Below are 802 nucleotides of genomic sequence, written 5' to 3'. Positions count from 1 at the left end.
AATCCGGAGAAAATCCAGAGGACCAGCATGTCGTGCGACAGCTAGAGGCTGGCAAACATGTGCTGACTGAGGTTAGGTGGGAGAAAAACAATCTCCAAGACGCCAATATCAAGCTGAGCGTGGAACTAAAAGACATTCGACCCCAGCTTGCAGACTCCGAGAAGGAGAATAAGCGGCTTCGACACGGCATTTTCAGTAAGTGCTTGAACGAATCCTTTTGAAGGAGTTCGGCGAAGAAGCCAACTAACAGCGTTATGTCTGTAGGTATGCTGACGGGTCATCCTGCGGAGGAAATGCCCGGGTCTGCGGGTGATTGTCACATCCCTAGCTTCAGGCATTGCTCTAGGTTAGCTTCATGTGTGCATCATGTCTATATTTTTGAAACTTGAATTGAGGAAATTTGGAAGCCTCAAAACCCTAAATAAAAGAAGGGCAGAAACCCTAAAAAAAATCTCATTCATTGTTCCAAAAATGCTCTTCTTAAATGTTTGATAATTTTTGGTAAGGGTTCTGGTCCCAACCAAAATATTGAACATTTTTAAGGATTTATTTTTGGGACTTTGAATTTAATTCATTAGCTATTTGAATTTGAATTATATTCATATAATTAGAATATAATTTCAAATATCCCTGAATTATTTTATGAGCTTTTGGAAAGGTCCATCTAGCAAAATAAAATATTCAGAGGAGCTTTGGCATTGTTTGAATTATTATTTTAATTCAAAACAGTGGCAAAAGAATTAAATAAAAAGGAAAACAGAACAGAAAAATTAAAAGGGACAGTACTTACCTGGCCTCACCC

The sequence above is a fragment of the Triticum aestivum genome, chromosome 7A, assembly GCF_018294505.1.
Source record: "Triticum aestivum cultivar Chinese Spring chromosome 7A, IWGSC CS RefSeq v2.1, whole genome shotgun sequence".
Lineage (NCBI taxonomy): Eukaryota > Viridiplantae > Streptophyta > Magnoliopsida > Poales > Poaceae > Triticum > Triticum aestivum.
Note: the sequence above shows the minus strand (reverse complement) of the source record.